This window comes from Hibiscus syriacus, unplaced genomic scaffold, assembly GCF_006381635.1.
Source record: "Hibiscus syriacus cultivar Baekdansim isolate YM2019G1 unplaced genomic scaffold, ASM638163v2 tig00110260_pilon, whole genome shotgun sequence".
Taxonomy (NCBI): Eukaryota; Viridiplantae; Streptophyta; class Magnoliopsida; order Malvales; family Malvaceae; genus Hibiscus; species Hibiscus syriacus.
In genome coordinates, this window is record NW_024062651.1 from 799,029 (window position 1) to 825,523 (window position 26,495).

General features: G+C 34.5%; 1 non-coding gene and 2 pseudogenes across 1 annotated transcript; all 3 read right to left on the reverse strand.

Annotated features, from left to right (window-relative positions):
• Positions 1–8,230: 8,230 nt before the first annotated feature.
• Positions 8,231–13,140, reverse strand: LOC120115279 (annotated as a pseudogene).
• On the reverse strand, positions 9,502–9,638 carry LOC120115297. Its single transcript, XR_005515466.1, has one exon. It is a non-coding gene; the product is annotated as a small nucleolar RNA snoR111 (small nucleolar RNA).
• A 2,929-nt stretch (positions 13,141–16,069) lies between the features above and the next one.
• Positions 16,070–19,041, reverse strand: LOC120115280 (annotated as a pseudogene).
• Positions 19,042–26,495: the final 7,454 nt, after the last annotated feature.

The following is a 26,495-nucleotide window of genomic DNA, read 5'->3' on the forward strand; positions in this document are numbered from 1 at the left end:
TACGATAACAAGTGGCGGAACCCCAGCTAAGCTGCAGACCATTAATTGATGAATTCCAAAAACAAGTCGACAAACTTCGGATGGAAGGCTCCAAAGACACTTTCGTTTGGAACAAGAAAGTGAAAGTCAGAGATGCAGTCCTTCGAGATCTTTTTTTTGGGCAAGCATCTCATTATTTGCACATTTTAGCCAAAGGAGCCGGAATGGTTCGACAGGATATTCAACTAGTGAAAAAGACGAATCAATTTGTCAGAAGCTGTACAGGATTTGTACCGTCAAAAAGAGTTTTTGTCTCTTCAGATGTAACACTTTTGTCACCAATAAGGGTTATTCAGAATAACATGCACATTTTTTTGGATCAATGCCTCGGACATTTCATGCATCATATATTTAGACATTTTGCATTTCTTATTTTCTTTGCATTTTGTTATTTTCTTTGCATTCACATTAACTAATATATGCATGTCTCATCAAAAGGAGTAAATACTGGATACACCGCCTCAAGTATTGGACACACCCCATCCACATAACACTCGTTTGAAGAAGAAGAGGATGGAAGCCAGAATTACACAAATCGAGGAGAATATGTTAAAACTACAAAAGGAGCTAGAAGACAAAATAAACCAGAACAGTCGAAATACTCTAGAAACAATCACAAAGAACCAAGAGTCCTTGGTTGATCAGATCGTTGCCAAGTTAATTGGCCTACAACAGACCAGTGCGCCTGGGGCAGGTTCATCGGAAGGGGTAACTATCCAACCTACCCCACAAGTGGTTATCTCACCTGAAATCTTACCAGAACTTCGAGGGGACTCATCTGCTGCAAAAGCAAAGCCCTCATCCTCTGTATTTAACCCTAAGAACAATCCGGGGTATTACCATATACCGGATTTGGACGAGGATGGCAAAGCGAAGAAGATGGAGGAAAAAATCAAACAATTGGAGAACCAAATGAAGGTGGTCAAAGGAGACCATGACTACCATGAAATCGATGCAACAGAACTTAGTCTAGTCCCGGACTTGGTTCTTCCCCCGAAATTTAAGTCCCCGGAGTTCAAGAAATTTGACGGGAACAGTTGCCCATCCGCTCACATCACCATGTTTTGCCGAAAGATGACAGGATATGGAGGAAACAAACAACTCCTGATCCACTGTTTTCAGGATAGTCTGTCGGGCTCAGCCATTCGGTGGTACAATCAGCTCAGCCGATCAAATATCAAGACCTGGAAGGACCTGGCCAAGTCATTTCTGGAACAATACAAGCATAACAATGATATAAGGCCAGATCGAGTTATGCTACAAAACATGGAAAAGAAGCATAACGAAAGTTTCAGGCAGTACGCACAAAAATGGAGGGACTTGGCGGTGCAAGTTCATCCACCGTTAGATGAAAAGGAAACCCGGAAACTTTTCGTGCAGACTCTGAAGGCTCCATACTTCGGGCATCTGGTGGCGATCACATCAGGAAGCTTTTCAGACTTGGTTATGGCCGGAGAAATGATTGAGTCGGCCATAAAGCAAGGCAAGATTAAGGATGGGGAAGCCAGTAAGAAGCCTCCTATGAGGGAGAGGGATGGAGAGGTTAACAACATCAAACACTCCAGCAAAGGTGTTACAATCTCCAGCCCAAAATCAACTGCAGCTGTACCGCCAGGTACTTCTAAACAAGATTCCAGGAGGGAAAGGGAACATTTTGACCCTATTCCCATGATCTACAAAGAGCTTTATCAGCAACTTCTTGACACCCATGTGGTGTCACCATATCCAGTAGAACCCATGAAGCCCCCATACCCCAAGTGGTATGACGAGAATGCGTATTGTGAATATCATGGCGGAGTCCCAGGGCACACAATTGAGAACTGTTACGCATTCAAGAGGGTCGTACAAAAGATGCGCAACCAGAACTGGATCGACTTCAACAACTTGGGGGCATCCAAGTGAGGAATATCATTTGAGGCATTCTGTTTGACTTTGTTTTTCTTCCATTTTTTTTTCTTTTCTTCTCAAGTTTTTGTAAGAACATTTTTATCAAATTTATGTTACTTTAAAAGATGTTAAGCAATGGATCATATTTGCAAATTTGCAATTCTTTGCACATCATTTGAATTAAGAAACTCTGTAAACGATTCAAAGTTATGAATCTTTGACGAAGTAACATGATTTAAAAACAAGGACTTTGACCTTATCCAGAATATACCCTCAAACACCATACCCTATTCTTGCAATATAACATTTTCCTTTCATAAGGTGCGGACAATATGGGGCATCGTTTGCATATGAAGATTACTATACTTTTCATTTAAGACGTTCAGTGATGATAATGAATCTTCACAGATGGAATAGTCGAGTAAGTGAATCTAGTTTAGGTCAGTTGCTTGAAAATTGAACTCTAAAGATGAAATTTTTTGACTTTCAACAAATACCTAGGCTATAACAGGTTCTTCTTGACAATCTTAAGAAATTAAATCCGTAAAACTGAGCTATTCCACTAAGGCAATTGGTTATAGAGGAAACTTGAAAGCCCTGGCCTTATGAGTAGATTACGTTCAAACCATGACATTGCTCGGACACTTGGCAATTCGGTGTTTGCTCCACTGCTCTTGTCAGGCTGAAGACTCTGTGATGAGATGAACCCTTCAGTTAACTTGATAACTGTGATTATAATATTAAGCTGTCCCTCTAAAGCAATTGGTTAAACACCCCGGCTTTATGGATTCAGCTAGTCAGATAACGCCAAATTAAATCAAATTTATCTAAGCAAGAAATTCTCGGTAAAATGGACTAAGGGAGTTAAGGAACACCTGTTATAGTTGACTACACACAAGCACTCAAGAATTCCATTTTTAGACCGATATTTTTTTGCACTGCCTTTGTTGGAAGAGCCTACAAAAGCTTGAACAAATGAAAGATTTCAGAGGACTGAGATAAAAGGTCTAGTAATTGATCATGCTAGTTGTGTCATTTTGTCCGCACCCAATTAAAGTGCCAAAGCATGTGGTGATATTTAAAAAATGACATTTTTACCAAAAAACCTTAGAACAGAGGCCAACCTAAAGCCGACTTGTCCCTTTGAACATTTGTTAAAGATTTGTAACTCTGAAAGCATTAAAAGAGCTCTTGATTCCTTTGATATTTTTTGAACTCACATTTACAATTTGATTCAATTGCGAACAATACTTTACATTTCTCTCTCCTGAAACAAGAAAAAGGAAAAAAACGTTTTCAAACAGAACAATCTCAGATATGAAATGTCTGTAAAGCCCAAGCTCGAGAAGCAAATGGGGCACGATCGATTCCATGGACCAGATTGGCAGGCAAAGCACGAGACTCCATCCAAGAAATAACACATAATTTATTCATGTTGCATGCATCTTAGACATACTTAGGTGCATCACATTCATCATTTTAGCATACATAATTTTGCAGCTTTCAGAGTCAAGCTTCGACTTCAGGATGAAGGTTACTCGACTTGCAAGCACCTTTAAAGAACGATGGTGTAACTCAGCAGCAAGAAGCTACACCTCAAGCGACTTTACATAACTACAGATCTCAGATGGGTTCGAGAACCAATTCAGATCAAATCTAGTTCGATTCAAACTCACCAGGAGCAACATGTTTTCAGTTAACACTTTCAAGCCAGATTTCAATTCCACGACGGAAGATATCCGGCTGTCAGAATTTATCAGTAGGTTTTCCCAGACCAGCTTAGGGAACCACCGGAAGAATCATGACCGTTTTCGACCCGTAAAGGGGAGTCATTTTTAAACAAACTATTTGCAGCATAGCTTAAGTCGAGAAGGGCTATCTGCCAAAGACCCCCGAGTTCGATTACACTCAGCTTCGAGGGCACATCATTTACAACATAACTCAAGGCTAGAAGGGTTATCTGTGACCAAAAGACCTTCGAGTTCGACTACGCTCAGCTCCAAGGCACATCATTTGCAGCATAGCTTAAGTCGAGAAGGGCTATCTGCCAAAGACCCCCGAGTTCGATTACACTCAGCTTCGAGGGCACATCATTTACAGCATAACTCAAGGCTAGAAGGGTTATCTGTGACCAAAAGACCTTCGAGTTCGACTACGCTTAGCTCCAAGGCACATCATTTGCAGCATAGCTTAAGTCGAGAGGGGCTATCTGCCAAAGACCCCCGAGTTCGATTACACTCAGCTTCGAGGGCACATCATTTACAGTATAACTCAAGGCTAGAAGGGTTATCTGTGACCAAAAGACCTTCGAGTTCGACTACGCTCAGCTCCAAGGCACATCATTTGCAGCATAGCTTAAGTCGAGAAGGGCTATCTGCCAAAGACCCCCGAGTTCGATTACACTCAGCTTCGAGGGCACATCATTTACAGCATAACTCAAGGCTAGAAGGGTTATCTGTTAGCAAAGACCTTTGAGTTCGACTACACTCAGCTCAACGGCACATCATTTGCAGCATAGCTTAAGTCGAGAAGGGCTATCTGCTAAAGACCTTCGGGGTCGATTATATTCAACTTAGAGTCAAATCAAGCTTACAGAATAGCTCAAGGCAAGAAGGGCTATCTGTCAATAAAATTGTCGAGTTCGATTCCAATCAGCTCAATGACACCTCAATCACACTACTGTCCGACTGCAATCAAGGTTTTCAAAGTCAAGAAGAACACCTGGGTTAACCGTGCTTTAGTGACAAAAAAAAATCGCTTTCCGACAGCATAGCTTAAGTCGAGAAAAGCTATCTGTCAACGAATACCTTTCGAGTTCGATGTCATTCAGCTCAAAGGTCTATCAACCACATGGTGGAGTCAAAGAACTACCTTCCATTCGAATTTTTTTAAACCAAGGTCTTTAAACCGAGAAGAAGACCGAAGTTGACTACAATTTGACGACGAGAAGCCATATTCTGATTCAAATTCTGAACTACGGCTTCAATTCTATATTATTTCAAGATGGACTCGACTTCGCAAAGGATGAGCCATCCGGAACTCAAATTCGACAGGGAGTTATTCTTAAACTCCACCGAACGAAAATTTGTGTCTTTTTATCTTTGTCCTATTTTTCGTTCCACGAAAAAGGACAAAGAGGGGCAGCTGTAGACACCCATTTTCGTCTCATTTTTTTTTATTTTTTTTATTTTACTTTTAAATATTTTTTTAACTTAACCTGTTATTATTGTTTTTTTTATTATTTCTTTCTTTCATTATTATTATTATTTTTTTATATTTTTTATTTATTAGCATCTTGTTTTCGCTTTTTATCTAACATATTTTGTTTCAGTCGTGATTTCAGCCGATCAAATGGTAAGTAATTCGGATCGAATAATTTTAATTTTAATTTAAATTCTAATTTTCGCAATTAAAGACAACCGATAAATTAATTGGTACCGAAAGGGCGGTTCAAGGTGCTAATCCTTCCTTGACCGTAATCGACTCCCGAACCCGACATGTTTTGGTACAACGCAGATCAGGTAAGATGGTGTCCGATCCACCTAAATTCGTTTTAAAGTGGTCGGTGGCGACTCCCAATTCGTTTAATCCAAGTCGAAGTCCAATTTCGGGGCCCAACCGAAAGACGGTTCCGACAATAAAAATAATAATATAAAATACGTAAGTGTATTATCGTTTTCATTTGAGTATCAAAATATTTTTTTAATCCAAATAGATACCTAAAATTGTCATTTTCATCAAAACAAGTACATAAAATATATTTTTAATCAAAATAGGTATCTAAAATTATCTTTTACCTAAAATATTAAAATAACCAAACAACAATAAAAGATAAAAAGATAAAAATGATAGAGAAATGGCTGGAGAAAGCCACCACCACTGCCCTTAAACAAAAGACTTGTGATAAGTGCCAAATGCAACAGAGGGTGTCCTTTGAGAAAACCAAAAGTTAAAACATTGACATCTTTGATTACCAATCGATTAGGATTGTATTAAAAGAATAATTTTAATGTTAAGTAACTATAAAATAAATATTAAATGGTGAAATTTTAGTATACATTGAAGGGGTTAAAAACTAAAATGTAATCACATATAATAACTTTTTTTATTAATAACTAAAAAGAGGTTGAAGCATTATTTTCGAGTTTTTATTTTTTTAAATTCCATTATTAATCATTAAATTTAGGTGAGGTCATTTTGATCAGTGAATTATAAAAAATTAATTATATCATTGAACATTTTAAACTGGCTTGTCATTGAATTGCTAATTTGTTTTAATATTATTAGACATATTATTTATTTCTATTTTATGTGAAATCTCTAACTTTACTATGATTATTGTCCTCACTTGCCTGTCGCCACCATTAATAGTCATTTGTGATAAAATTAGTATCAATATGTTCATATATTTTCTTTTTCTTCTATTTTTTCTCCTCAATTTATTTTTTATGCAATTCATTTGAAATCGACGAAAATCTTTCTAAAGGGTCGACCCTCTAATGTTCTAATCTCTTCTGATAGTCGTCCAATGAGACTATTTTCGATGTATGTTATTTGTATTCTCAAAAATATATTTCTCACCATTTGAATTTTTGAATAAACATCAAAAACCCTTCAAATTTGATAATATCTACAAACCTCCAAAAAAAATAATAAATTTTTATGTTTAATTTGTGGGTTTTAAGAAGATATTGAGAAAATCTAAATTAATAGGGTAATAGTAAATGATAAGGCGAGTTCGTTTATATCTAAGACGATCACACAAAGTACTAGAGAATGACTATTTTTGACGTTGACTGAAAATAGAAAAAACTAACTTTTAGTGAAAACTATAATGAGATAAAAAAAAAGGGAAAAATTATACATCTACATAAAAATGAACAAATTTTTTTTCATGTTAACAAAAAATATAATGTCATTCAATTGTTAATGATTTAATTATATAATAAAATAATAATACTCTTAACTTTTACCTATGTAACTTGTATGAGCCGATTCAAACATAAAAGGGACAGGTTTCAATTATAAGTATAGAATTGACCCTACAAAAAAGTGTATGTCTCAGAAAACATCATGTTCATTGAAAAACAGTTCAATCCTCGACAATTTAGTTCAGAAATATAGTACTAAAAAGACAATTACGTGCGGAAGAATTTAGTTCAGAAATTGGTCTTATTTTGTACAACAAGTCCTCGAGCTGATGCAGGAGCAGTGAAGATAACGAGACTGGAAAGCAAGACAAGCAAAAATATAAGAAAAGCCTTCATTCTTTTTGGAGAGCCAACAGGTTTTAACTGTTCCTTTGTTGGGCAAAAACACGTACACATGGCTCCCGTTTTACAGCAAAGCTTCAACCCCATGGTGGTGCTAGTATTGAAGTTTTGGTATATCATCTTATTTTGTTACATCTTGAAGTATTCAACACGTAATCTCAAGATACCGTACGGTTGTTGTCATATTTACTTGATTATAAAGTTATTTAAAGCTCAGCCAACATTGTTTATTGACTTTTACTTCAATATCAACTTCTTTAATAATTTTAAAAAGTATTTGATGCACGCTGTATCTTATCTATTTCAATTTTAAATCCTAAATCTCAAATATGACACGTAATTTTTGTTTTGTTCTCGGGCTTTATATTTCTTGACACGCAAGAAAGAAATGGGTGATCGGGGATTGATTTGATTGCGTGGAGCTTAATCTTTCATGCTGTGTTCAAAGTCAATTGAATTGTGAACAACTAAATGATAATAAGAATTAGGTTAAATGTCAAGTTTAATACATTAACTATTATTTTTTTCTATTTTAATTATTTAACTATTGTAATTTTTAAAATTATTATTTTTGATTTCATTTTGGTTATTCACCGAAAAAAAATTAAAACATAATATTTACTTACGATGATAATGATCATTGATTTTCTAACTATAGATGATCAAAACATAACATTAGATATACTTTTAAAATAAAGAATAATTAAAAAACCAAAATAGAATAAAAATAATAATTAAGGTAGTAAACATGCAATTTACACATAAAAATATGAGTTGTGGGAATTTGGAGAAACAAGAATCCGGATTAAATGCGAAATCGCATAAAAAAGGGGCACTGGAAAGACATTTTATTTTAATTCTCTCAAATAAATAACATGCCTAGAGAGAAACCAAATGTCAACTTATATTTTCTTTTAAAAGTTGAAGACAGTCGTGAATGTAAAGAATATGATCATCAAAACCTTTAAAAACCCTCTACTGTACCATCAAATCCAACTAAATTTTCAGTCAAAAATGTGCAACCGATACTCTGCTGTTTCTCTTCATCTCATATAACAACTACGCTAACATCAAACGATTTCAATAACAATTACAACAGCTTTTGAAGAATACCTCGTATTCGGAATCCTAAATATATAGAATTCTATATATTGCAGGAGCGGCAGTTGATTCATACGATCGCCACTCATAAATGATTAATCCTCCTCCATAGGTACCTCCGGAATATCAAACCTGTCTTCCTCGATAGTTTTATTGATCACATGAACGGACGACGGTAATACCTAGTCAAGGAAAGAAAATAAAAGGTACCAGACTACACAAACAAACTGATAAGAGAAATACAATGTAATATATCACCCATCTTCCACACAGCTATAACCTTGCATCACGCTCTGTATTGAACGATGCTGAATATTATATTGAAATGCACCCATATGACACTTCAACCCATGCAGGTGTAAATAAAATATCATACAGATATAGGCAACTTCATTGAACCAAAAGACAAAGGTATCGGCTATACCATCCAATTTTCAACTGTACAGTTAATTGTTGCTTTAAGATTAATGCATGTTAATTCCTATTCTTCTTCCCTTCAGAAACAGTACAAGATATATTCTATACCTGTGTACTAGTTAATTGTGACATCTTTTAAAAGCCTCAGATCAAATAAATACTGATTATAAAAAAGCACTATTACCACAATTAATGAACAATATTTATAAGCGAATTCTTATATTCAGAGTAAAAAAACCATGCACTTGAAAAAAAAAAAGGATATCTAATACCATAGGATCATCCAACTCGCCTCGATTGCGGCTGTTATCTAGCTCCCGCATAATTTCAGGAGTAACCTATATCAAGAAGACGATAAGTATCACTGACTGTTGAAAATGGAAAAGACGGGAGGTTACATGTAGCTATTAACAGTACCCATGTGAATGAGTGCGTCCATTGAGAGAGAGTGTGAGAAAAAAATACAAAGATATCTTACTAATTTATGTTTTTGTGTCTCAAGTAGAATTCTGAGGTTATCTTTATCTTCCTTGCGCAGTTCATTTTTGTACCTGCAAGTATTTACATAAAAACGTTGCATACCAGGTGTTATAAGCTTGTGAAACACTAAAGATAACTTCTAAATCATGAAATATCCCCTCACAGTTTTAGGCTAAATTCATCAGATCAAACCACAGAGAAGGAAATATGCATCACCTGCACATCCCAATTTATTTTTTCCCACATTTACTAAGTTAAAATCAGATATCTTTAGCTACAAATATAACCTAAAAGGGAACAGAAAATGTGGACGAGCAACAATCATATCATCAATCAAAAGAAAAGGACGACTGAAATGATATCTCGACCTTCGATTTTCACTGTATCTCAATGATCCTCATTGATGAAAAGACACAATAATAAAATGTCTCTTCGCTTTCTTAAAGAAAGAGGTCCCCTAAAAGAAACGTCTAAAAGATCGTTTAATGGAAAAAGGAAGATCAAGAAATTTTAAGTGTGAAAAATGGAACTACTATTGAACAAATATGACAATAATACCAGAGCCACTAACAAGCAGTGTCATTATAGCTTTGAAGAGGAAAGGGGGACAGTGTCTCTCCATTACTAGCAATATTTTCTCTCATCCATTTCCTTTCATTATTTTCTCAGTCGGAGAAGCGAAATTAAGAATAATTCAATTGATGCTGGGCATAAATATTTTCCTTAGAAAAAAATTGTGATCTTATCTCAAACTCATAAACAAAATTTGATCAATAAAAACGAACTCTGAAGTGATGTGCTCAAGAGGAAAATGTTTATCTCCAACAAGTTCACTGACCTTTGCACAAAAGCCAGAAGTGATTGATGCCATATTACAGGCATTATCCTTGTATCTTCAAGAAATCTCATAAAATGAGCAATAACAGCATCAACAACACGATATGGCAGAGCGTATTTCTTCTCCAAAAGTAGCTTGATAAAATAACTGCAACAATTTACAGAATAACATTACGAAGTTTGTAAGAAAAAGCGCTAAAAAAAGAATTCTTCCTTCTGTTATAAAAAGAAAGAGAAGGACATATCAACAAGAGATCCAGATTCTTAAACATGTTAAGAGGTTCCTTCTACTGCTGTCTACTTTTTTTGATTCAACAAGAGCATAAAAGCATGTGACTGTTTGTATATGCAAGAGAGAGATAGTTAGAGAGGGGCACAAGAAAGAAGAAATATCAACAAAATTATAATACCTTGTTGTGCCACAGTATTCCATTTCTGCAAGCTTCATTAATGCAACACTGCATTTCCATTTAAAAATTAGAAGTCTTCATAATCATCATACCTTAAACAATTAAAATGAAAATCCAGCGCCCTTGAGAGTGAAAATGGAATAAACCCACCACATCCAGAACATCAATTTCATGATCATCTTGACCCAACCAGGAATATGTATATATGTTTTACAAAATGTTCCTAATTGAATAAAATCATAATCCATTAGGCATGAATCGCTCTAAGTACAATTTCATAATTCTATTTTTATTCTTTTTGGTTTGTTCAAAAGAAAAGGATATTTTGTTTTTTAAAAATGGTATATTTTAAAATAAATGTGAATATATTAACAAATTTTGATAGAAAAGAATCTGAAATTCATATCAACCAGTTAATTTTTTATTGAATTTTTATTTATCGATCAAAGGCCTCATTCTTTTTTAGTTCAAGCCAAACATGAAATACCATACAAGCAATTAACTTGCTTTTAAAGATTCATAAATCCAGCCAACCTCGAATCCTTCATCACATTTCTTCTAATGAAGAGAACAAATATTTACAGTGATAAGTGCTAATTTTAAATGATTCCTACAGCAAAGGATATTATTTCAGTTTCAACAAAGAGCTACAGGGCGTCCACAAATTTTACCAAAGCCAGCAGGAAGATCCTCACTGGAAAATTCCCATTCAGTCACCACCTCATATTGTGTTTCTTATTTAGGCATAAATAAATTTTCTTTCAATGCAACATCCTGCAACTACAGTAAAACTATATTAATAAGTTTGACATAACTAAACCATGAGTAATATACCTTGAATGAAGCATAGGAATGGAGACTTTTTCAAGAACACTTCCAACGATAACTGCTTCCCTGAGATTGCATGTCCCCGACTGAAAAAGAGAATGGAGAAAAAAAGGAAAAGTTTAATGTTAAAATAACTGAAAACAGCCTACCATACAATCCAATTATAATTCTCGAACACACAGCCAAAAGTTCAAATTTTTTGTTATCCTTTTGCAAACAAAAAAGAGAGAGAAATCATGAAAAATCATGAAGCTGCAATATCAATCTGAAAGAGAAAAATTGAGGCAACAAAAAAAAAAGGAAAATTGGAATGCATAATGAAGATAAGGATTACTTGATTTGATCAGGTAGAAAAGTAAAAATAGAAGCCAAAGATGCATTTTGGTAGGCAAGAAGTTGTATACCTTAAACAATGGAAACAATATTCCCTTGTTAAATGCAGCAGGTTTGTATAGAGCCTTCTTCAACGACTGATATAGAGCAAAATGAAGTCGCTTATTCTTCTTAATATCATCTCTAACGCGAGGAAGCAAGACTAGCCTATAAAAACGCTCTGCCTTCTTAGCACCCAAATTGGAAGCAAAAATTCTTGTGGCTTGAAACATCGCATTTGGAGACCAATTCTCTGGCTGAGTCAAGTACAAAACATCCTCCCAGAGTTGCATTGAAGGAATGTGTTTAAAGGCTTTGGGCATTTTCCCTGCTGTGTATTTGTTCAGAAACTTGCCAACTCTGCACATTTAGTTCATATCCACATTTTAAGGGTTCTGCACTTTCTTTTATAGATAAGAAATAATCTTACAAACAAAGGGGAGGAATATTACCCCTTATACAAATCTATGAGAGAGTCATCCAACTTAGGCACAGGACGTGTTTCTGCAATTTAACAAACTGAACCATCAGACCTCATATTTTTCATGTAGGCAAAATTCTTTCACAATATATTAAACAACCGACTATAATCCATTTAAAAAGTTACCTGAAGCAACTTTTGCATCATTCTCCTTGATCTTTTGAATTATAACGTCTCCAAGTGTTTTCTGTGGACCAACATCCTTTGATAAGAATGCCTCAAGCAATTTCTCATCATCCTCATCAATTTGCTCCTATGGCATAAAATAAAAGTAGAGTGTTTTAATTAACAAGAATAATTGCAATAGTCTGCAAACAGCAAGCAAAAAATACTAAGAGATTCCATTTGTTTGTTACTTCTGAGACTTGCTTTGCGCTATTTGCTTACATATCTCAAAATTTCTAAAAGGCAAAAATCATATTTGGCATTGTAACAAAACACCACATTTTCTACATAAAAATTAAATCTTTAATTGTTCATATTTGGAATCAAAAGGAAGCAGTAACAGAAAATGAAGCCTGAGGATCAAAAGAGCATTCAAGTAAAGAAAATTAGTCCGGAAATTAATGTTGAAAAGTTTAATTAAATAAAATGTAGTTACATCATAGTTGCCAAATTGACTTTGTGTCTCAGAAAATCCACCGAAATCGTCAATATCCTCTTCTTCTTGATGTTTGTTATGATCTTCTTCAATCGAACCAAACGCGGTCCCAGTGTTCCTTCCTGACGCTTCATCTTCTATTTCCTTCTGTTGAAGCATCGCTTCTTTCAAGATTTTCGAGCTCATCCCCGACGAAATCATCTGCACACACACGTAGATTTTTAAAAAAAAAATCAATAAATTAGTAACAAAATACTGGGAAAAAATTGAAGGCGGGAAGAATTTTACTTTGTCTTGTTTCTGGTGGTGTTAGGAGCTTTGGAGTGTTTCTTTGTGGAGGCGACGGAATCTTCATCAGCCAAAAATGGATGTGGATTTTGGTTCCGCTCTCTTTTGTTCTTCGCCATTGACAGAGCTTCGAGAGAGAAGAAATATATGAAAATTGGACGTTTTAAAAGAGATCGAAAGGGATGAGGCGGCTGTGGCAAAGTAACGAAACGAGGTTTAAGAACCAAACCAGGGTTTTAAATACTCCGACCACAAAATATAAACAAGTTTTCCCACGTGCGATGCGACAGTACAAAGTTTATTTCTCAACTCGCATCCATTGGGTCTTGTTTCAAGGCCCAAAATCAATTACTATAAACCATCTTGTTGGTATAAAACAATATATAGTCCCTGAACTTGTCAACATTTTCAACTTATTCCCTAAACTCTTTTTGTCCCTATCCATAGTTGAATTCGGTAAATTTTCCCAATTTAGTCCTTGAAACTTGTATTATCCACATTATTCCTGGAACTTAAAAACTTGTATTGTCCCAATAAAAATTCAAATTAAATACTAACGTGGACAAATAAAATTTAGGAACTAAGTTGGAAAATTTGTCAAGTTTATGGGCTAAATGTTACTTTATCAATTCTTGGAAGGTTCCAAATTGTAGAAACTTGCCTAACGAACTGGCCTGCCCATCTCCTTGCTTTGTTATTAAGCACCTACATTTTCTTTTTGCCCCTCTACATATAAATTTCTTCATTTACTTGCATAAAATTAAAATGGTAATTACTATTAAAAAACTAAAATGGTTAATAATTTTTCTAAGATTCTTATCAATATGGCGTAAATGAGACCAGACAGGTCGTGAGCTATTTAAGATCGACTCGACCAAATCTCGATAGATATTCGACTCAAATGGACTATACTCGAGTTCCTAACTAGTCAAAAAGAGCTATTTGATACTCGACTCGAAAAATTCATGAGCAACTTGAAAATATAATATATTAAAATTTTATTTTTTTTAAAATAAATTATTAACAATATCAACATTTATGTGTTATTTTAAAAAAAATACATAATAAGATTTTTCATGTATTTAAAGTTTAAGTTCAAGTTTGAGTTTAATGCTTCATTTGAGTTTTTTTTTAAGCTTTTAAGCTTTTTTATTTTTAACTTTTTCGAACTTTTAGAAACTTAAATTCATGATTTCGAATTCGAGTCGAACTAAAAGTTTTATACTCACGAGTTTTCGAGTCGAATCAAACTCAACAATAATTGAACTCAACTCGATTCGTTTGGAGAACTACTTATCAATGTCGAGAAAAGGCTTAGATTTGAGAATTCTTAGCGAGTAACTTTTATTATTTCAATTCATCGATTATTCTTTTAAGGCAAGGAATTCTAAGCGAGCAACTTTTATTAATCCAATTCATTAATTTATCAGTTTTAATATTTTTTTTAGTGTCAAAATTATATCTTAAAATATAATATGGTGCCTTAAAAATTTGTTATTAATAATAAGTGCATAACGTTTTCAACATTATGCTTTTAGGTGTTTGAATCAAAACAATCGTTAAATTTAATTGTTATTTGACATATGTCATGCATATAACATTTTAAAAATTATTTTATTTCAAAAAGTTAATATAATAATTTAAAAAAATCAAAAACCCCAAAATTTTATATTTTTCGCCGCGACCAAAACTTAATCCCAACCACCGTAAAAATGAATCAATTTTCGTGAAAAAAATGTTACAAAGGTCATTGGATTTTTAAGTTTTTCGTTGTTATTTTATGATAATTTCGACAGCTGCGACTGTCCGTACATTATACAACAACAATCATTGAGTTCATCATCCTGCTCCGAACAAAAACAAATTGGTGGTGACCTTTTACCGTCAGCGGTGGGGGATGGAAATGAAAGGGACGACGTGGAGAGTTTGATTTTATTATTATTTTTAAATATTTTTATTATTAAAAAAACTAAAAAAATATAACGGTAGACACGTAATAAATTAAAAAATATAACGGTAAACACCTAAAAGTATAACGAAAAAAACATTAAGAACTTATTGTCAGTATAAATTCATTAGGCACAAAATTGTATTCCAAGGTATAATTTAAGCACTAAAAGAGTGTACTAAGTAATTTCTATACATATAATGTTTTGTTATTAATCTAGAATAAATACAAGGCAATATTTGTTCAAGGATAACTCACAATCTTTCAACATTAAACGCTCACACCCGTGACATCTATAGTACTCATACTTGGATCCTCAAGAATAACAACAATTCATTTATCACAAAAGCTATTTGGTTCGTGCTCTATATATATAATGTTATATGAACTGGAAATGAGTATTTACATAAATTTAGGGATGTTAACAGTTCACGTTATACGGATTTTTACGTGTTATTGAATATTTATAAGAGTGTGTTTGGTTCACGGAATGTAAGATTACCAGTGGAAATAAAAGATTATCATGGAATAAGATTACTGAGAATGTTGTATTTTGTGTTTGGTTGGTTTAGCAGGAATGTAAGATTATTGTGTTTGGTTAAAATAATAAAAGATTATTGAAATGTATATTTAATTAAATTGTCTTTATTATATATTTATTTTTTTAACAAGTTAGAAAATATTTATATATATTTTTTAAAAATTTAAATTCATAAAAATTTATATAAATTTTTTACAAAATTAAAAATATAAAAAAGTTTAATGAAAGGGTAAAATTTTATTTTAACCCCTAAACTTCATATAAAATTTTAATTATAAATTTTTTTTGTAAATCTAAAATAGTTTAAGGATAAATTTATAATTTAACATTCATAGAATTTTTATTATTTAATGACAGAAGAAAGAAATTTTTGAAAGAATTTTTTTTTAAAGGTATTTTAGTCCAAAACACCGATAATCTAATAAATACCTAAAGGAATGGGGTAATGACATTCCCGGTAATATACCCAAAAAAATTCACTATTAGTAATCTTACATTATCGGAAATAAGATTCCCGACCAACCAAACGGGGGAATATAGATTCTATTCCCATGAGAATCTTACATTCTGCGAACCAAACATCCCCTAAAGGTTTCCACTTTACACAAAAATCGACTTTGATAATCTAGTACTAATATTGAACAAATACGCAGTACATTCAAACTCGTACATAATTTACAGACTACAAAACATCACAACATGAAAGCTAGCAGGCAAATATGTCGTCTAAGGGGCAAAAAAGAGCAGGATCATAGATATTTCGCCCCATCATTCCACAGCATAATCACTTGCTATCACTTAAGTTCATGTACAGAAAATATCTAGAAGTATGCCACTGGAATCCTCTAACTCCATACAATTCTTCGCAAAGGAAGCACACATCGCTGTTTGTAATCCGAGCAACAATGAAAGAAGCGAAGTCAGCTAATTAAATAAACAACTGAAAACTAACACGGTGCAGTAAGTTCTCCGATCTATAATCCAGAAGGCAAACAAGCCTGTATGTACGTATGCCGGTTACGTGCACATGCATATCGAAAGAAAACGAGGCAGAATATTTAATATTGCGAGGAAGGTTTATACCTTTGTCAGTATTTTGAAGTCTATCATTGCCCATCGTTCCTCTAAAAATATCTTAGTCATGTTCTCAGTTCCAGCCCGTATTCTGATCAGAACTGCTGTGCAGGTATCCAACAGGAGGTTGCATAAAGAATCCTGCCCTTCCATCCCTGCAACATCCAGTGATTGTGTTCATCAATTACAAAATCTTTGTGGTACCAAGCCTTCAGTTTATTCCGAAGAAACTTCATTAGCTCCTGGTTCAACGGAAGTGGCTCGAACCCTGATCTCGTCATCCGAATCTGCCACTGCTTGTACGTCTCTGGCCTCTGCACCCTCGCAGGTCCCTCGCTTGCTATAACATTCACTGCTTCCTGCCCGTAAAACTCACTCTCGAACATCAACCTTGCAGGCTCATCACGAGGTAATGTGTTATCAAACATATCAAATACAGCAGAAAGATGGAATAGAGCCTCCCTGAATCTTGTAACAAAGAAGGGAGAGTTGTAAGATCCATTGATTATGGAGTGAACAAAATATCAGGGTTCATTTTCCAGATCAACTTTAGCACGGCATTCCTCGGACAGTCCACCTCAGCAGTCTCATCAAGCAGATTCTCGAATCGAAAAAGAGACTTTACAGCCAGGAACTCATTGCTATTAATCTTGATGTCCTCTACACGAAGCGTTTCCCAGTTTTGAGCTGCTATAGCCTTGTACTCAAATGGAACATTAAAGCGCTTGCAATAATTTGCCAAGCGACGACCTGTTGCCTCAATCCTTTCTGTTGGGCGGAAACCACGTTGGGGAAGCTCAATTCCGGTTATCCGTAGCTTCGGAGGCCCACCAGGTCTCTTCGAGAGATGTTGGATAAGAATAGGCCACTGGAAACCATACAGGATACCAAAATCTACAATATGAAGGGCACTTGCGTTCCCAGCCATGTGGTAAATCATTTTGTTTCCATACATAATTGGTAGCTTCAGAAACGGACAAGCACTAAGGTATCTTTTGTAAGACTTCAACATATCAGCAGTTGTTGTCTTCTTGGAAGCTAGAGACGCATAAAAGTTTTGCATTACGGTTCCACTACCATCCAAGCGTGCCTCAAGGCCATTCGCAAAAACATGAGCCAACCTCTGAGTTCCATCACCGAGAGGAGTAGAGTTGTCTTTAATCTGCTTTAGTAGTTCGCCAGCAGTTCTATGATCATCGGCAGATATAGCCTGTGCACAGAGAATTAGAAGAGTCCTTAAATCCACCGTTTCTTTCTTCCCTTGTTTTCTAGATCGAGTTTTCCCGACTCCAGCTCCATTCGACTTCTCTTTCTGCTGCAAGGCTTTAGTTTCTCTGTGCTGCACACTTTCATCATTAAAGCAACAGATAGGTTGTCCTTCAGGACAGAGTAACACCTTATCAAACATATCCGACAATTCAGTCTCTTCCATATAAGTTGCGGATTGCTTGTTACTCTCTTCTTCCGAATCCTCGAGATCCCGTTCATGATTTTTCCTACCCCTCAACCCCTCATGTGAGTTCTCCTGCTCTTCCTTACCCACCTTGGCAACAGCATTTGAAGCCTTCCCCTTTTGCCCCATTGGAAATGAATTGCTTTCGAGATCAATAATCAGTTGATTACTACTCGGGAGGAATTTACTGGCTTCCTCGAACCCTCGTTGGAACTGCAAAACAGATTCCTTATCATTGAAGATGTTCTGAGATAGAAGCTCGCTCACGGAAGATTCCATCGTCCCATTACCCGTGTTACTGAAGTTATTATTAGTTGAGTTGACAGGAAATTGTAAACTCAGCTCTTGCAAAGTGGCCTGGAAATTGTAGTCACCATTAAGAGGAGCTTGTAACAACGAAGGCACTGGCTCTCGAGCCTCACCAACTCCCTGATGATCAATATAATTACCAGTTCCGTTACTGCTGCCAATAATAGTAGTATTCAAATAGCCATTAGTAGTACCAGAAAGATTACTTTCAGGACTCCCCAATCCAGATTGAGCAAAACTTGTGGTTGTATAGTTTGAGGATATGCTCGCCAAGGACTTCATATAACGATTGCTCGGTATCTTTAAGAGCCAAATAGTCATTAAACATATGAGGCTCCTCCAAGTTCTCTTCCATGAGCATCTGAGTTATGTACTTGAGAACTGGATCAGTTGAGTCGCTGTCATCCGACGGCGACAAAGATTCCCCTTCCAGACTCCAGCCTGTGGATGTCAAGTTCGAGTTCCCATCGGTACCTATAGAAACCGGTTGAAGAAGAGCACCAGATCCGGGTTCAGAAGGCGCAACCGGAACATTCATATTCATATTCACAAAGTTAAGATCTGGAGAAGGGTCAATAAACTCGAATCCAATTGTTCCATTCGTGTAGTGACCAAAATTGAGTTGAAATGTATCATCTAAATCCTCAACACTAAAGCGTTTATAAAATCAGACAATTCAGTGAATTTCGGCTCCATCGCCATCTAAAACAAACTCAATCCTGCAAAAGTCCAAAAAATAGAACATCAAACATGGGGAAAAAAATCTATCTATAATTGATGTATTGCAAGACAAGAGGAAACTGAATTTGGTTGTCACACTAAATAAAGCTAAACCAAAAGGCCCAAAAAAGTCATGGAATTTGATAACATGAGAAATAAGCTGTGTTCTCATCAACAATTGGTCCACGGGATCTGCTTGAGCGAAATCCAAGATACAACGATTAGATCTATTTAGTTTGCTGACCTATAATAGCTATATCGACTCTCTGTCTGACACCCTATAGATATCCTTAAGCTCTCCATTATAACTAATTCTCTCTCACAGAAAACACCAGTCAAGGTTGGTTCTCTCACCGGCCGCCGTTATTCGTCCAAATCAAAAGAAGTGAACAGTCAAATACCAACGAGATAATCTTATTCTCATCAACACTGTGCATAAAGGAACAACCTTTTATGGTGATCCGAAGACTAAAACCTTTAAAGATTCAAACTTTCAGATATTGGAACAAACAAGATCATAAAAATCAAGCTTGGAAACGGGAACAAATAACATAAAGAACGATTCAAACAAAGGGAAACAACTACAAGAGAAAGATCTAATTCAAGAGCAAGTAGTTAAGCACAAATAACGCACCAGAGGTATTTGCAGAGCACTTTTTCGAAGAAGAGAAGAAAACTTTGTAGGCGAAGGGTAAAAGGTCGCCTCTAATATACAGAGGAATGATTAAAGAAAATGTCAAAATTTCAACATAACATGCGATAAACAATGGCTTAATATACAAATAGCTCCTGAAATACGGGTATTTTATTAAAATCACCCTTTTGAGTTTTATTAATGAAATTGCCACTCATTTGCCATTATTTATAACAAAACACTCATTTTAATTATTTGTACTTTTACTAGGCGACTCTATCAAATTATGTCATCTTTAAGAGAAGTCATCACTAAAAATGAGTGGGATGAAAATGCAAATGATGAAAAATATTAAAGGTAAAAATTACTCAAAAATAACTTAAGGGTGAAAGGTAGCAATATGCACACTTCAAGGATGATTTTACAGTTAAACCTTAAACAATTATTTTCTCACACCACAAATGCAACTGGTACAATATACATTATCTATGAAGGATTTTAATATATTAATCTTGGTTTCATTTATTTACTGCAACAAAGCTCAAATCATCAAAAACTAAAATTTGTAGACTTTAGGTTGAAAAGAGTTGTTATTATGGTAAAGAAATGGAGTCGACTTGTTACCCAAGTAAAACCAGAAATTCTGATACAAGTATTTTTATTTTAAAATGGGATTATATTTTCTTAACAAATTCCAAGATTCATTACCAAAAGGGTGTTGTATCGATCATAAATTTCACCCAGAAAAAAAATAAAATCAAAGTAAGCCACCAACTCCACAAATATGTAGTAAATTTCAAAGGACAGATGACTCTTTTTCTTGCTGAATTAAATTTGACTGTAAAAAAGTTGTAGTGGATTAGGTACCTCGGTTCCATTTTTCATGCCTATGTATTACAAAACAATTGCCTAAGCTACTTTCAGCAGCTAAAAGTTCCCCCTAACTACATATAGATCCAAGCTTTACAAATGTTATCAGTTTCATCTTTGTTCTAATAGTAAGTAATCGGACTTGTATTATATATGAAGTGATGATCTATAATGGTTTAAATAATGAGATATTAATTTGAGATGAACCGTTTACCTTTTCTGAGTTGGATAGAAAGCTACTAATGAGAAGAGAGGTTATAACTTAGATGACTATGTAATGACCATTTTGTTTATTTATTTTTATTTGTTCTTCTTTTCTTTTAGAGTTTATCTCGAGGTTTGGCACACTAGTGAAACCTCTATTTATGATTTTTATAAACGATTAGTGGAATAACATGATAATTATCCCTTAGTGAGCGTTATAAAGTGCATGCTTAGAGATTTATTTGTTTTAAATTTAATCTATTTTGTTTTGTTTTATTTCAATTAATGACTCATCCCTTTCGATTTAGACCGTAAAACAATTGTTTTCATTGATACGACCACTTGAAGACAAACTTGCTAGAGTATCTCATTTTGAGGCATCTCTACAATCACCCTAGCATCGATCTAAAGATGAAGTGTCCTAGAGCCATCTTCGTTCGTACAGCAAACCATGAGGAAATTTGGTAGTTTGCCTTTATGATTTGGGCCGAGAGCTATAGGTTCATCTTATTGGATGGCGTCTCAATAATAGAAGTATCTTTCTTAATTTACAATATTCGTAATCATATCTCATAGAATTACTTAGAGATTCGCAATCATATCTCATAGAATTACAGATGAGTTCATAATCATATCTTGTAGAATTACAAAGGGGTTTACAAGAATTAATATAATTTTCCTACGCTATCAGTCAAGGGCATCAAAGAACTTGTCATGTTGTACAAAAGGAAGCATTTCATTAAGAGAAATCTACGAATATCCTGATCACATATCTAGTAGTGAGAGACATGCGTCCATTTATATGGTTTAAATGAAAGTTTTGGAGTGTCTCGTTAATTAATTTTATGAGTTTCATCATATTGGAGAGCAAGAAATGAGAATCCAAAGTGTAAAGAAAATTCAAATAAAAATAGTAAAGCCACCGGTGGGTTTCACTAAGCTTAGCTTGGATGGTGAATCTAGTCAAACTTCAAAACCATTGCAGCGATCCACGTAGTACGCTATAGCAATTGTTATCGTTGAACTCAAGTCTTTGGGATTGTTTCAAAGTTTTGGTTGTATTCTTACACTCCTTTTCAATGCCCTGGAAGTGTAAAGCTCAAGCAAACCACCCTTTGTAACTTTCTTGAATATTTGTTAAGCATGTAATTCCTCAAAATCAATTAATTTTGTTTACTTTTGTGACCAACTATTATAGTTACATAGGAAAAAATTGTAATTTATAAGATTAGAGGCGTAATATTGAAATTTATCTTTCAATTAAGGTCAATATCGACAACATACAAGATATTGTAATTGTAAGCAGGTTAAAAATCGCGTTGAAAATGGTTTCAAAGCTTGTTCTGTGCATGAAGAAAATGTTAAAATGGTTTGATAGGCATATTCGAGGGTTTTTCAGGGTAGTTGATCTGAAAATTTTCATAATTTATAAGATTAGAGGCGTAGTATTGTAACTTATCTTTCAATTCAGGGTAATATCAGCACATACAAGATATTGTAAGAGGGTGAAAATCGAGTTCAAAATGGTTCCAAAGTTTGATTTTCTACATGAAGAAGAAGCTAATATTGCTTGATAAACAAGTTCGAGAAGAGGTAAAAATCATATTGTTGAAGGATAACGTAAACAAATTAATAATTAATACTTAATTAATAACTATATGCAGATTTTAACATTATATTTGATTCGATGATATATTTAAAATATAAAAAGCTACATTTAAAACGAATTAATCGATGCAAGAACTTGATCGATTAGGACATTTGTTCTTCATGTATCCGAGATTCTTACAAATAATGCATAGCTTCGGTTGTCCGATTCTTTCTTGATTGTTAACCAAATCCTCATCACAGTAAATCCTCGTTGATCGTGGACTACCTTTTTCTTTTCGTGTCGTAGTGCAAAATCTGACCGTATAATAGGTTTATCATCAACTTCATCCAGATCTCTTTCATTTTCAATTAGAGGAAACTCATATTTATAAATATTGAATACAATTTCAAGTAAGTATACGAGATCAATGAATTGCATGTAGTCAATCCGTACAGAAGAGCAAGCAGCAATGACGTGTGCACACATGTATTTGAATGTTTGGAATACTTCGTAGTCTCAGGTTCTTTCATGTAGATTAACAATGTATGCGTTGTGTTGTATGTCTTCCAATGACATCGAATATTCCGAAATAAAAAATTTATTTTGTTCGCCAGAGACGCATGTCGCCAGGGATGGACCTAAGTGGGGGCGGATAGGGGCAGTCCCCCTTAAAAATCTAAAATTACCATATATTTTAAATTTTTCTATGTATTTTCTATTAAAATTTTATTTTTTCCCTCTACAATTTTATAACTTCAAGTTCGGCCCTGAAGTTTTATAAGTTCAAATTCGCCCCCTAACATAAAATATTACGTCCATCCCTTCATATCAAATTCATCGTGTTTAATTGTTGCAAAAAGGTTTGCAATTTTGTGTGGAGATTTGGATGGATTGTGTGGTTACCTGTAATCTAGTCAGCTACTTGCTTTCCCAAGGTTGCAAACAGGGTTTTCAACCAATAATATGTGGCTTTGACAAAGAAAGTGATAGGCAAATGTCACACTCCTTTCAGTGATGATTTGATCGCCTCAACCAAGTTCGTTGTCATGTGACCATATCTTCTATCCCTATCAAATGATCGAAGCCATTTCTCCCTCGAGATTTTTGCAAGGTAGTTATATCCTTATTGATTCTTGTGTCTCAATTCTTGAAATAGCTCATCAACCTCACGTAGGGGTGTTCAAACAGGTAATTCAGTTAACCGACCAAACCGAATTGCCCAAATTCTATTAACTAAATTTTTTCTCCATTAATTGTTAACAAAACCAAATTTTTTTCTAAACAATTTAACCAAACCAAAATAAGTTCGGTTAATTTATCGGTTAACTGATTTAATTGAATTAACCAAATTTATAAATAATATATAAATAAAATATATTGTATATTGTATATTAAATATTTTTTGGTTTATTCAGTTAATATGGTCGGTTAATTCGGTAAAAACCGAGTTCAAACACCCCTATAGCTAAATAATATATATATATATATATATATATAATATTAAATATTTAATAATTTCGATTAATTCAGTTAATTAATCAATTTCAAACTGCATTAACCAAAACCGAAATTTGAAAAAACCATTAATCGTTAACCGATCGAACCCAAAATTTTGGTTCGGTTGGTTAATTCGGTTTTATCCGAATAGTGAACACCCCTAACCTCTCGTACGGAATGTGAGTGGCCTATCCATTTAAAATGCAGTAGTTAATTATAAATAATAAATGCAAAAGATATCTTAAACCCAAAAGAGTGAAAGACGTACCCATTCGAATCGCCACTACACATTTATCTTTGTTCTTGAACTTTTGCAAATAATTTGCAACAATATGACGTAAACAATACCGGTGATAAATATATGAAGGTTTTCAAGATAATCTCATAAACTTGATTCAATATTTAATCTCTATGCCTCTGTCAGAAATAAGACATATCCCACCATCTCTATCACGCAGAACATGTTTACGCAAGTACTTAAGGAAGAATTCCCCATTTTCGATTATTGCGCAGGCGATGGAAATAGTTTTCCTACTGTTGTCTTGTGCAACCGGCAACAACATTATTTATGTGTATTTGTTGTTCAACCAAGTGTCATTGATTTGAACCATTGGCTTGTAGTGGAAAAATGCATTAACTCATTGTGGATATGTCCAAAATAGCTTGTGGAATTGGCACATACCTTGTACGACACAATCATTTTTGTACACCCGTACAGTTTCCAGTTTCATAACAATTCCCAATATGTGTTTCTTTATCAATTCCATCAATGGCCGCAAATCTTTGTATGATTCTTCCCATTGGTCATACACTTTTTGTTGAGCCTGATACCTAGCATACCATCCTTTATGGTAGTTAATTGTGTAGTCATATTGAGATGTAATTGCAACAATACAAATGACCATTATTATATTTGGATTTGTTTTTACCAATGGTACGAAGGCATCACAAAGCACATAAACATCTAACCTTGGATGATCATGATTGAGCCTTCTAATGGTGCATGTATGAGGTTGGTTGTATTTTATCAGCTTCCATATGTTGCTCATCCTCTTCAAGCGTGATACACGAACCCTCTAATTATATTCCTCATACTTGTAAACACATTCAACAATGTACTTGTATGCGTCTATTTTTTCATAGCTAACGTAACCAAGCGACGTATATTATAGTTCTTAATGGCAACCATAACGAGTTCTTTTGTTCTGAACGTTATTCCAATATAGATCTCAACATCACCATGTTGGTTTTATTGATCAAGCTGTGGGAGTTGTGAAAATTTCAGAGCATTGAAAGGTTCTATATCAACCGTTGTGAAGTGGGATGATGATTGGTAATAAGAAACATAAGGTGCAACATGTGGAATGTCATCATCATTCACTCCAACCGGTATGTCAAGGTCCTATGGTTTTTCATTAAAGGGGCCTACCTCGTGACCATTGGGACTGATCTCCTTTACCGGTTCTTCGTCAAAAATATCACCCTTAAATTGAAATATTTATATGTTGTCAAATGCAGACAGTTGTGTGTCGATCACAAGACCACTCACGAGAATGCTCACGAACCGTACTACCATGATCAAAGTTAACAACACCAGTACAGGAATGTCTACTCATAGATGCTGAGAAATCGTCGAATGGGTTAAACACTTCATGTTATTGCAACCTCATGTCATGCTGAGAAGATAACACAACCACACGATGATACATCCAAGTTATTTTGTATACTTTGCTTACTTAATAAGTTGAAGTCATTTTGTAAATTACAATCGAAGTCAAAATATGATCGTCTCCAATTTGGGACACTAGTAGCATCATTTTCATCAGAAAAATTTTCACATAGCTTAATAGGCACTCCTAATGAATATTACATCTGGCAATCGAGCATTATGTCCACATCACCATCGTCTTCAACGTTGTATATTGAGTAAGTTAGTGGTTCCAACGATGTTGGTAGTCGATACTTCAACGGTTCAAGTTTTTTCCCGTGACCATATGGAACATTTTTCTTGACTTTTTTCATAAACTTTTCATACGTTAATTTATTCAAAAACATTATCGTTACAGTATGTGCATACAAAAGACAATGTCAAGTGATGCATTACGCATCATTTTGCCATCATAGTATGCCAAAGCAGTAACACTTCCTCTTCTTGACATGTTTTTGAAAATATCTATGATCATGAAAAGAGTGGCATATCCATTAGCGAAATTATAATGACTTCAAATTATGTAATAATTGAGAAGTGTCACATAAACTTATGATTAAAATAGTTGGTGATCAATTCCCTTATCCTTGCATTCACTTTAATTTTGTATGGTTTGTTTGTTTATCTTCACTTGCTTGAAATAAAGATTTGAATGAAAGTCTTATTTTTCAAAATAAAAGATTCTTGACGTGATGTGGAAGAGACATGGACATGCAAAGATTATTGAGTTGGCATGGCACGTAACTCACGTTTTCTAGAACACATGTTCTTCAGAGATTTCTGACATTACAAAAGTTGATTTGACGTGGTAGTTTTACGTGAAATGAAAGGGACCTCGTGTTATGTAAGGCATGAGTTCACTGCCACACCAAGTCAAGATAAATCTGTACGCTCGAGGTTCTTTCTTATTTAAATTTCTTTTGTTCGACCGA